The 12,780-nt window shown below is 35.9% G+C and overlaps 2 long non-coding RNA genes across 2 annotated transcripts; both read left to right on the top strand.

The window, feature by feature from the left end:
- The first annotated feature begins 3,107 nt into the window (after positions 1-3,107).
- LOC127105713 (uncharacterized) lies at positions 3,108-3,643 on the top strand. Its single transcript, XR_007795115.1, has 3 exons — positions 3,108-3,161; positions 3,298-3,415; positions 3,503-3,643. It is a non-coding gene; the product is annotated as an uncharacterized LOC127105713 (long non-coding RNA).
- Positions 3,644-5,220: 1,577 nt separating this feature from the next.
- Positions 5,221-5,779, top strand: LOC127100306 (uncharacterized). Its single transcript, XR_007794401.1, has 4 exons — positions 5,221-5,253; positions 5,330-5,440; positions 5,513-5,594; positions 5,688-5,779. It is a non-coding gene; the product is annotated as an uncharacterized LOC127100306 (long non-coding RNA).
- Positions 5,780-12,780: the final 7,001 nt, after the last annotated feature.

A 12,780-nucleotide genomic window follows, 5' to 3' on the forward strand; every position in this document is an offset into this window, starting at 1 on the left:
CACAAAAAACATAAATAAATAATATAATTGTCCATCTGCATAATATTTGGTCACAATTTCACTTCTCTAAAATCAAAATATCAAATCATTATGCAGGTTGTTTCTAACCCCATTGAATACAATGATCCTTCTCCTTCTCCAAATTTTGAATTCCCTGTGTTTGAGGTTGGGGAGGAAAGTGATGAAGAAGTAAGTGATGAATTGTCTCGTCTTATTGAGCATGAAGGAAAAGTCATTCATCCATTCGAAGAGCAGATTGAGTTAGTCAACTTGGGTTCCGAAGATGATGTGAAGGAAGTCAAGATTGGGTCTCGACTGTGTCAAGATGTTAAGAAGGGGTTGATTGATCTTCTTCGAGAATATTCAGATGTGTTTGCTTAGTCCTATCAAGACATGCTTGGTTTGGATTCTGAGATAGTGGAGCATAAATTGCCATTGAAGCCAGAATTCCTGCCAGTCAAGAAGAAGTTGAGAAGGACTCATCCTGATATGGCAGTAAAGATTATAGAAGAAGTGCAAAAGCAGATTGATGTTGGTTTCCTTGTGGCTGCTGAGTATCCGCAACGGGTGGCCAGTATTGTGCTTGTTCCGAAGAAGGATGGAATAGTCCGTATGTGTGTCGATTACAGAGATTTGAATAAAGCCAATCCGAAAGATGATTTCCCTCTACCACATATTGATATATTGGTGGACAATACAACTAAATTCAAAGTCTTTTCGTTTATGGACGGACTTTCCGGATATAATCAAATCAAGATGGCGCCCGAAGATATGGAGAAGACCATATTCATTACACCTTGGGGAACATTCTGTTATAGAGTGATGCCTTTCAGTTTAATGAATTCTGGTGCAACTTACCAAGGAGAAATGACTACTATTTTTCATGATATGATGCATAAAAAGATTGAAGTTTATATTGATGATATGATTGCTAAATCCATTGATGAAGAAGAGCATGTCGAGCATTTGTTGAAGCTATTCCAGCGTTTGAGGAAGTACAAAATCCACTTGAATGCCAATAAGTGTACATTCAGTGTTTGTTCTGGTAAATTGTTGGGATTTATTATCAGCAAGAAGGGTATTGAAGTTGATCCTGCCAAGGTCACAACAATACAAGAGATGCGTGTGCCCAAAACTGAGAAGCAAGTCAGAGGTTTTCTCGGATGTTTGAATTATATCTCAAGATTCATTTCATACATGACTGCCACATGTGTGCCTATATTCAAACTTCTTAGGAAAGATCAGTCTTTTGATTGGACTGAGGATTTCCTTAAAGCTTTTGATTGTATCAAAGAGTATATGCTTGAGCCTCATATTCTGTCTCCCCCTGTTGAAGGAAAACCATTGATCATGTATTTGACTGTGCTTGAAGAGAGTATGGGTTGTGTTATAGGTCAGCAAGATGAAACTGGAAAGAAGGAATTTGCAATTTACTACCTCAGTAAGAAATTCACCGACTGTGAGACTCGGTATTCTATGCTTGAGAAAACTTGTAGCGCATTGGCTTGGGCTGCTAAGCGTCTGCGTCAGTATATGTTGAATCATACCACTTGGTTGATATCCAAAATGGCTCCGATCAAGTATATATTTGAGAAGTCTGCTTTAACTAGGAGGATTACCCGTTGGTAGATGTTATCAGAATATGATATCGAATACCGATCTCAAAAAGAGATCATAGGTAGTATCTTGGCTGACCATTTGGCTCACCAACCGATCGAAGATTACAAGTCAGTGCAATATGATTTTCCTGATGAAGAGATCTTTTACTTGAAAATGAAAGATTGTGATGAACCGTTGCTTGAAGAAGGGCCAGAACCTGGTTTTCGTTGGGGCATGGTATTTGATGGAGCTGTTAATCAGTATGGAAATGGCATTGGGACAGTGATCATTACTCCTCAAGGCACGCATTTTCCACTTACAGTTAGATTGACTTTCAAGTGTACAAATAATATGGCTGAATATGAAGCTTGCATTATGGGGTTTGAAGAGGCCATTGATCTCAGAATCAAGTATTTGGACGTCTATGGAGATTCACCTTTGGTTGTTAATCAAATCAAATGTGAATGGGAGATGAATCAACCCGGCATGATACCATATAGAGACTATGCGAGGAGGATTTCAACTTTCTTTACAAAGGTTGAGTTTCATCATATCCCTCGAGATGAAAACCGGATGGCAGATGCTCTTGCAACGTTAGCTTCAATGATTGTATTGCTGTATTGGAATGAGGTTCCCAATTTGACTGTGATGCATCTTGATAGGCCAGCTCATGTGTTCGCTGTTGAAGAAGTCAAAGATGAAAAACTGTGGTATTATGATATCAAGTGTTTCCTCCAAAGTCAGATTTACCCATCTGGGGCATTTGTGAAAGATAAGAAGACTTTGAGAAGACTAGCCGACAATTTCTACTTGAATGGCGATGTTTTGTACAAGAGAAACTTCAATATGGTTTTGCTTAGATGCGTGGATAGACATGCAGCAGACCTGTTGATGGCTGAAGTCCATGAAGGTTCCTTTGGTACCCATTCCAATGGACATGCAATGGCAAAGAAGATGTTGCGAGCAGGTTACTATTGGCTGACAATGGAATCTGATTGTTGCAAGTTTGTGAAGAAGTGCCACAAGTGTCAAATATATGCGAATAAGATTCATGTTCCTCTGACACTATTGAACGTCATTTCCTCCCCATGGCCCTTCTCCATGTAGGGAATTAATATGATTGGCATGATTGAACCCAAAGCTTCGAATGAACATCGTTTCATTTTTGTGGCAATTGACTACTTCACAAAGTGGGTTGAAGCGGCATCATATGCGAATGTAACAAAGAAAGTTGTTGTAAGGTTCACTACGCCAAAAATGACTTTTAACAGCGCATCTTAGACAACGCTTTTAAAAGAAAGCGCTGTCTAAGGTTAAAATTAAAATAAAACACGGAAAATGTTCCAAAAAAATAATGAAAGCGCTGTCTAAGGGGGGGTCTTAGACAGCGCTTTCTAAAAGCGCTGTCTAAGACCCCCCCTTAGACAGCGCTTTTAGAAAGCGCTTTTAAATATAGACCTTAGTCAGCGCTTTTGATAAAGCGCTGTCTAAAGTCTTTAAATTAAAAAAAAAATTAGGCATTTCGTGGCCCAGAAGTAACGACTAACGAGAGGGTAGGTAAGGTCAGTCACATTATAGAATTAAAAATCACGCCCACGTAATGTACCCTTTACCTTCAGCATGAAAACCGCGAAACTATGAACAATCTCTATAAAACTTTTATTTTCTTCTTTTCTTTCTAACCGCTTTGGGTTTTAGGGTTTATTATCACAGTTTCACATTCAAACGCCGCATTGTGAAAACTCCATGGATGAAGTTAGGGCTACCTCTGCTTGGGTCGCTAGCCGCTCCTCCCATGTCACCGTCGACTCTTCAGGTTCCGACTAATGTCGTTCATTATGAAACTCTTTTTCTCTTGATGTTCGAATGTGTGTATTTATGGTTGCATTGGTTTCGTTTTCAGGAATTGAGAAAGTAGTGAGCAAGATTGAGTCTATTCCCAAAGTTGAATGGGATTTTGAAGGGATTCATTATTTTGATAATGGACCTCTCACTGTTCAGTACCTGTTTGTTTTGGACGCTTTGAATTTTTGCTTCTGGCCTGGTAATTTTTTGATTATCTCTTGTGTTTCTTTGATTTATGGTGTTAATAGTCCTCTGTTTTTCTGTATTTTTCTCAATTACTTTTCTGCAATGTATTTGAATTTCTGTGGCTGCATTTGTTTGGTTATCATGAAATGAGTTAATTGTAGTGCCTATAGCTATAAGCAACGGTTTTCTGCAATGTATTTGAATTTCTTGTGGCTGCATTTGTTTGGTTATTATGAAATGAGTTAATTGTAGTGCCTATAGCTATAAGCAAATATCCCTGTTTTGATAAACAGTTTAAGTAAGTGCTGATAGCATAAGCACTTATGAGTGAATGTTTATTCATAAGCTATATAGAGCAAATAACTTAAAACTGTTTTCATATAAACTATAAATGGTTTTCATGTTATTCTGGAGAGGTGAAAATAGTTTGTGGATATATCATAAATAGGTTGTTTGTTTCTATAAGCTCTTATGAATAATCTCACAAGTGATTATATTGGTAGATAAGTTCAAGCAAGATAATTCTAAAAGGCATTAAGAAGAATTTTCTTTATGTATAGTGTGAATAAGTTAAGATACTGTATAACGTGCTGTTGGAAAATGATGGTTGTGAATATGAAAATGGTTGTGGCAAACTTGGATTTCCATATCTGTGATATTTTTCCGAAACATTTGTTTAGACTTTGGTCGACAGCATTTTGGTTTATTGGCTTGTTATTGCTATTGTGAGGCCAGTTGTTGTTGTTGGAGTGGCTTCCTTTATTGACCAACTAAGGCCGCTGGTTTCAAACATACCCATCATTATCATCCCTTTTGTAAAACATATTTGAATAAAAAACCCGTAATAAAACTTAACCTTTTGAGAATGAGTGTTCTATGTGAATGACCCGAAGAGTACAAAATGGTCTATAGTGCTTTTCTCTAACAAAGTGACTGATGATAGCGGTGTCGATCAATGTGATATTGATGTTGAGAATGAGTCATGCATTAGACGGAATGAGTTGAATAGAAATGATGAAGTTGAGGATCTTATACCGGATGAGTCATATATAAGAAACGATCATAATGAGGGAATTTGGATCAATTCATCCGTACGCATTGCTAAGAAACAAGTGATTAATATTCCAACAAAGAAAAGAAAGAGATGTTAGTGACTTAGGTAAATTATCCATGGTTTCTTTATTTTTTTTTTCAATTGTTTTGATTATAAGTTATATGTGATAATGCATGATTTCATTATATTTTTGTTTTCAATTGCTTTGATTATAAGTTATATCCTAGCGATGATTCGGATGCAACAACGGTGCACGAATACATATATTAGGTAAATCCGGTCTACTTTGTTTTATTAATTAAACAACTTATGTTAATGATGTTTACTTTATGTTAATCCGGTTTACTTTATGTTTCAAAAGAGGTGTTAATGATGTTTTTATATTAGGTTTTTGTATGACAAATTGATGCGCCCCAATGGTTTGGACATGTCATTCGGATTCTTAGCACCCGCGACCGTCAACTTAGGTTTAATCTTAAGTAGACCGGATACCGTGACGGAGTACGTTCTTCGGATCCTCATGGACAATAAAGATGCGGAGAAGTTGTTTTTATACCGTTTAATACCGGGTTAGCATTTCATTCTAAATTCATCTATTATAATTATTTTCCAAGTTACCATCTAACATTTGCCTAATCATTACAGTGGACATTGGTTGTTGCTCGCAATCAATCCTATCCGAGAAATTGTGTATTATCTTGACTCGTTAGGAAATGATTGGACAACATACCCGGATATGAAGGTCCTAATTGACACGTAAGTGAGAATGTTCAAAAATTTTCTTAGTTTATGTGAATTGTTCTAATTTCTTCATTTTTATTTTATTAGCGTCCTACAAGCTTTTCGGGCCCAACGAGATATCCAAACCTCAAGGAGGGGCGCCAACTCCATTACATGGATTAAAGTGGCGGTATATTTTTAATTACCACATTTTTTATTATATTAGTGATGACACTTGATAAAACTTAGGATTTATAATCCATATTTTTTTTTTCATATGTAGTGTCCTCAACAACGTAATCAAATAGATTACGGGTATTTCATGTTGAGGTTTATGCGAGATACTCTTGCTTTGGGCCGATTAAAGATTCCCACCGATGTATGTATTTCTAACTTATGAGTTATTTTTATATTTACACATATCTCATATAATTAAATAGTTGGAATTAATTCAAAATATGTTATATTATTATGTAGTACTTTGAGGAATTCAAGTGTGCATTTTATACAAAGGATCAAGTGGACGAAATCAAAGAGGAGTGGTGTCAATTCATGATAGAGCTCAATGTTTGTTCATAAATTTGTGTAATTAATGTGTACATTTGTAGTATATGTAATGACTTGTAAATGTGTACATAAATTTGTATATATTTTGATACATTTAAGGCAAAATTGGTTTGAATTGGTATATATATATATTTGTTAGCCAAAAATTGGTAGAAAAAAGGCCAAAATGGCATATATAAAATGTGATAATTGTCTGTCAAAATCTGGTTGAAAACAGGTAGAAATTCTGGTTTATAAACCTGGAAAAAATGTGGTTTAAAACAAAAGCTTCAAAAATTTTCGTATACCTTAGACAGCGCTTTTGTAAAAAGCGCTGTCTAAGGGGGGGATTAGAAAGCGCTTTAGGCAAAAGCGCTGTCTAAGGGGGGGGGGGCTTAGACAGCGCTTTTTGAAAAGCGCTGTCTAAGGTATACCTAAAAAAATTAAAATAGGAGGGTCTTAGAAAGCGCTTTTGGCCAAAGCGCTGTCTAAGGGGGTGGGGCTTAGACAGCGCTTTTCAAAAGCGCTGTCTAAGGTATACCTAAAAAATTTAAAATAAGAGGGTCTTATAAAGCGCTTTTGGCCAAAGCGCTGTCTAAGGGGGGGGCTTAGACAGCGCTTTTAAGATTTAAAAAAGCGCTGTCTAAACCTTTAGCAGCGGAGGTTTAGACAGCGCTTTAAAGCGTTGTCTAAGGCTAAAAAAAGCGCTGTCTAAGGTCTTGTTTGTTGTAGTGGTTGATCAAGAATCATATTATATGCCGTTATGGTGTGCCAAGTAAGATCATTACTGATAATGGATTGAACTTGAATAATAATATGGTGGAAGCTCTTTGTAAAGACTTCAAAATAGAACATCATAATTATTTTCCCTACGGATCTAAGATGAATGGGGTTGTTGAAGCTGCAAACAAGAACGTCAAGAAGATTATTCAGAAGATGATTTTAATGTATAAGGATTGGCATGAGATGCTCCCATTTGCTTTGCACGGGTATCATACATCCATTCGCACTTCAACAATGACAACTACTTTCTCTCTTGCATATGGTATGGAACTTGTGCTCCTAGTAGAGGTTGAGATCCCTTCATTGCATGTGCTCATGGAAGCCAAGTTGACTGAGGTTGAATGGTGTCAAACCAGGTATGATCAGCTGAATTTGATTGAATAGGTTAATTGCCATGTGTCATGGTCAGTTATACCAGCAAAGAATGAAGAAAGCTTTTAATAAGAAGGTCAGACCTTGTGTTTTCAGAGAAGGTGACCTTGTGCTCAAGAAGATTTTATCTTTCAAACCATATTCTAGGGGAAAATGGACTCCTAATTACGAAGGCCCGTATGTTGTTAAGAGAGCCTTTTCAGGAGGTGCTTTGATCCTTACAACTATGGATGGTGAAGAGTTCACTCGTCCTGTGAATGCTGAGGCAGTCAAGAAATACTTTGCCTAAAAAAGAAAAGAACAGCTCGCTAAGTTGAAAACCCGAAAGGGCGGCTTAGGCAAAAATGAGCGTCTCGATGGATTGAAAACCTGAAAGGGCGATCCAGGAAAAAGTTAGAGACATAAAACAGAAAGAATTATCCCGATAAATTGAGTACCCCACATTGGGGCAATTTATGCAAAAATTAGGGGTTATGGCAAGTAACTGCATCTTGCTGATCTTCAGATTTGAAGACGTTCTTGAGCATAATGGTCGGTTCTGATCCCCAGTAGCAGCTAAGAGCACCATGGATATCAAGAGTTGGTAGAAGGATTAGAGATCATTGTATTCAATATAACCCTTTTTCCATGTAATTTATCATTTTCAAATTTGTAAATATCTATGAAGTCTTGTCATTCACAGATTATCATTCCATTAAATAAAGTTGAACTTTTACCCAATTGTTTCTACTCTTATTTAATTCAGCTAAATAGTTTTAAATTTTATTGTGATCATTTTTTAAAATTAAATTTTTTAATCAAAAACATATTTTCTTAAACATATAAAAGCATTAATTTTAAGCAATCGATTTCATTTAAGAGGAGTATCAACAACAATTTGAAAGCAGTAAGCCCTAAATGTGGAGCATTATTGGTTCTCCCCAAGCAGTAGGCGTGATTTCTCTTTCATCCCCGACAACATTTGTTCAACACTTGGTTATTGTTGATTCCTCCGAACGGTTATTTCTCCGTCGTCCCCAGCTGAGTTGGTTAATTATTTCCCAGCCAAATTAGCATTTGGTCTCCAGTAGAGGGAGAACATTTCATTGCAGCAGTTTGCATGGTTCTGGTAGGACTTCAGATTCCTCCCTAGTTGCCATCAGATCCGCTCCCAGTCAGAGTTTCCTCCTGGTTTTTCTGTAGGTTTGTCTCCTATTTGATATGGGGTTGACCTAAAATTCCCCACAGAGTTGGCAGCGGTTTCCCTCAGCAGAACTTCTCCTGCCCCAGCTAAGTTTGAGCCTTGGGATGTTGATTTCTCCTTTCTCCAGCAGTTGTTTCGATCTTTTGTGGATTGGCAGAGAATTGTATCGATGATTCAAATTTGCGACATTTTGTATCCTTCGTGATTGTTTTGTCAGCATAATCATCATATATACATATTGTAGCGGTAAATTCATGATCATCAAGCTATGGATAAGCTAGAGATCAATAACACCAGAGTCGCCACCGCGCTTTTATTGTTTCCAAGGGAAAAGGGAAAAGTACGAACAAAACCCAAAAGTAAGAAGTTTTCAAATTAAAACTAATAAAATGTCAGAGATTACAGGTAAGGGGTTTGGTTACACAGAGGGAAGGTGTTAGCACCCAAAGTGTCCTAGGTACTCCTAGGGAACCCTTTTTTTGTGCACATCTATATTTTGTACAAAGTGATTTTTACAAACAAATAGAGTGAGGGGATGAGAGAAGAATTCATTAATTATATTTTTGTGTTTGACAAGACCTTCGGACTTGTGTCTACGTACCAACATAAAAATGAGGGATCAAAACCTCGTAGTTCATGATACAAATTTCAAAGTGAATACATTTCTTTTGACAAAATTTAAGTTTGAAAGGCATAAAGGCCTAAAATGGCTTGAATGAGTTAGTTCTTTTTGGCTTTTTGAAAGTTTAAGTCAAGTATAATTAAGTATATTTACAAGTTTGATTAAGAAAAGGAGTTTGAAAATGCAATAGCATAAGGCCAAAGTTTCTAGTTTGCAAAGTTGTCAAAGTTTAGAACAAAATGAGTTCAATTAAAGAAGATTTTTTTTAAAAAAGGAGGGAAAGATTTTGAAATTAAAGAAATGGGGAGGAGATAAAGAGACTAATCATATGCACAAAATTAAAAGTTAAGGATTGAAAAGATCTGACCAATGGGTAGCAATCCAATGGACAAGAATGTCAATAGAAACCCAAATTCCCTTGGACATTTAGAATCAAGCAACGTACAAATGCATAATTAATTATCTTGAAGAGCAAGGAATCAAATAAAGATAGCCACATCCAAGCTTAGCCACTCCATGACCTTCTTCAAATTAGGCCCATGTAACATATGAATTCCACAAGTCACAGGTTCAAAATAACGGCTTCACAATGATCATGTTGCAGATGAACTCAAAGGGATCTTGAATTATATATCAGATGAAGTTTCAAATTGCAAGCACTTCGTTTCACAAAAGTTGGCATTTGCCAAGTCCTTTAGCATAGGAAGGTTGCCTAAATTCTAAGTCCAATTGGTCCAAGATCAAGTCAACAGTCCACACAAAAGTCTTTTAGGGTTTTTATTCTTATTATGTACATTTATGGTCAAGGACCACACAAACAAAATATACACAAACAAGATATATCATACAATATGGTCCAAATGAACAAAGTGAAAATGGCATTAATGTAAACAATTAGAATGGTATGAAAAATGGCAAATGAATACAGACTAAAATTAAATTGCATTAAAGTAAATGGCTTGAAATTAAATGTTAGTTGTTAGTGAGTTAGAAGTTAGTATTGTTTTGCTTTTGCTTTTTATTTGAAGTCATTCTTTGGAGAACACTCAACCCACTTATCACAAGCATGGATCCTTGAACCAAGACATCTTCCAAAGGAAGGAAAAAAGGCCAAGTTTCCACATAATACCATGAAAGGGGGGAGACTTACAATCTCACTAACTAGAATGTTATGCCTTTTTGTGTCACAAATTTAGCGCTATATTAAGCAATCGTAATTGGACTTATGTAGAAGTCACAACTATTTGAGACCGTGCAATAGAATTTTGGTGTTAATGCATATTAGAGACATAGTATAATGGACTATGCTCATGAAACATACCATATACAAAAAGAGTATGCAAAAGAGGTGGCATAATCTCATCCATACTTATGTTGATTTTGCAATGAACTAGCCTTAGGACTTAGAGATATCATAGGCCAAATGAGATGAATGCATAAAGAATGGGAATGAGATGAAGAGGGAGGGGAATGGATCAAAACTCAAATTGGTCAAAGGAGGACTTTTACCAAATTAATATCATCCATTCATTTTGGGAGATGGAATGTACATTCCATCAATCCCTTAAATCCAATGATATTAACTTGACAAAGTCAAATCAACCTTAACCAAGGCCCAACAACAAGAGTCAAACTTATACAAATCATCACAATAGGTCCACATAATTAATTGGCATTTATTCAAATTAAAATATACTAAAATAATACATTTAAAGTAAATTTGGCTTGCCAAATTCCTAAAACCTCATCAAAACACCAAAGAAGTAGCCATGAGATTTATCATAGGTCAAACAAGGTCAAAGGACCTTGGAGAAAAAAATTCAGAATTTTTAAAGATTTAAAAGTATTTTTAAACAATTAAAAACAATCACAAAATCAATTAAATCATGAAAAATATTAATAATGATCCAAAAAATAATTTTAATTCAAAATATGAAAGAGGAAATTATTTGAATTTTTTTGGTGAAACTCTCATATTTTTTGGATCAATATTAAAATTAATATGAATTAATGAAAATAAGCTAATTAAAATGAGAATCAGAAAATAGCAAAAAATGTGGACCACTTGATCTCCCTTATTAATTGAGGTGGCATATCAAGTGGTCTGAAATGCGCGTTCCACCAAACACACGAGTCAACGTGTTGTAGGGATGGTAATCACAATAGGTGCTCAGGATTAAAACATTCCAAACTCATCTAATGGCTCTGAACACTTCCAGCTCATCGCCAGAGCCAAAGGCCGGTCATCTTCTCCGATGACCCTGGTCGGACTGGTTCAGTCATCACCACGTTAGAAATGACAAAAGAGGACATGATTTGAAAGATAAAATGGTGTAGATCACAAATATCACCTCAATTTTAACTAACTCCAAATATATAGAGAGATATATGGAGTTGAATTTTGAGGTGTGTCAACTGAGTTGCTTGGATTTGACCTCTAAGCAACTCAATCTTCTTGCCTACATTGGTAGGACTTCAGACAACCAAAGATCCAAGAGAATTGATGATAATTGAGTAAGAATCCAAGAGATGAAGTTTTCTGAAAATTACCTTCAATGTTGTGTAGAACTTGATGTTGCTTGCTTCAAACATGACCTGATCACACTTGAGAAGCTTGCAGGAAGTGATTAGCAAGGGTGCAAGGCTTTGGATCCTGGAGTTTTTGAATCTCCAACAGTTGAGATTCAAACTCAATTTTCAAATTCATAATTCTCAGGTTTTCCTTTAGAATGAGAGGGTTTGAATTGGGGGGCAAAGTTGGCGCGTAAGGTGTGTTTTAATTGAGCTCAGAAGTCTTGTATTTATAGCATTTGGGATTGATAATTGCACACTTGAAAATTTGCTAAATTTGGCAATGTGAAGCACAAGCTTGCATGGGCGTGTACAGGCCTATGAAGCAATCCATTTAGGTCCAAATGCATCATATATGAAGTGGAATGGAAGCTTGATTGGCAAGACAATGTGAAATGGTCATTTACATTTTTTATTTTCTCCAATGGTGCAACTCTATTAAAGCCATGCGCAACCCTAGAAAACCTCATCCAAAATGCATGAACTTGGATTCTTTGGAAAGCTTGGATCAAGGGGAACAAGTTTGATGTTGAACACTTTTTCATTTGGAGCTTGGATCATGGTGAATTTTGATGTGGAAGTTTGGAAATTTCAACATGTTGAAAAATTTTCTAAGTGTCAAGCCATGTATCTCAATATTCCACCCTACTTAATTTTTTATGTGAGCTTCAAATGAGAAAATTGTCTTTATAAAAATTGTATCTCTTTCAAATACCTTCAAAATGGTCACCAATTTAATGTCATTTGGATTTAGAAATTTGGGAAAATCACTTGTTCAATGGTATAGGTCAAAAATGACCTATAATGTAACCTCATATCACATGCTCATAAGTGTTGAATTGGCTCTCACTACAAACATAAAAATTGAAGTAGACATCTTGAATTTGATATTGCAACTTGGAAATATTCCATCTCATAAAAATCGAGCAAGTTATGGCCTTGGGAAGCTGACTTTCAAATTAGGGTTTAGATAAAATGACCTATAATGTTTCAACATAGAAAGTGATTTTACATGCAAAACTAGATCTAGGTCTCAAAATGAAAGTTGTTTGGAATGTAATTTAGAGTAATGTTTCTTTTTGAATAATTTTCATATGGTGAAAATTGTAGGAGATAGGGTCTAGGGAGACCTAGTTTTGATCAGATGAATTCATCTGGCCAACCACCATCAACCAACTTGCTAACTTTAAATTCTCTTGATTTTCTTGGCTCATGGTAGATCATATATGCATAAGATGATGAATTTTTAAGTGTACCTTGAAAATTTTGATCAATTAGTGAGATAGCTTGTTGGAGAAG

This window comes from Lathyrus oleraceus, chromosome 7 (assembly GCF_024323335.1).
Source record: "Lathyrus oleraceus cultivar Zhongwan6 chromosome 7, CAAS_Psat_ZW6_1.0, whole genome shotgun sequence".
NCBI lineage: Eukaryota > Viridiplantae > Streptophyta > Magnoliopsida > Fabales > Fabaceae > Lathyrus > Lathyrus oleraceus.